Here is a 240-nt window from a genome sequence, read left to right on the forward strand (position 1 = left end):
TGTCCCACACGTTGAACTTGATGGGGCCGCGGTTGGTGTGGAACACGAGCGGGTGCACCTCCACGCCCAGGGTGGCTGCGGAGGCAGGACGCGCGGCCTCAGCGCGGGCCCGGCCAGCCCCCCCGACCCCCGCGGGCGCCCCACGTACCGACATACTTCTTCTCGAACTCGCCGGTCAAGTGCCGCTTCACGAACGTCGTCTTGCCGGTGCCGCCGTCGCCCACCAGCACGAGCTGCGGG

The sequence above is a fragment of the Carlito syrichta genome, unplaced genomic scaffold, assembly GCF_000164805.1.
Source record: "Carlito syrichta isolate Samal-C Ts95f unplaced genomic scaffold, Tarsius_syrichta-2.0.1 Scaffold311975, whole genome shotgun sequence".
NCBI classification, from domain to species: domain Eukaryota; kingdom Metazoa; phylum Chordata; class Mammalia; order Primates; family Tarsiidae; genus Carlito; species Carlito syrichta.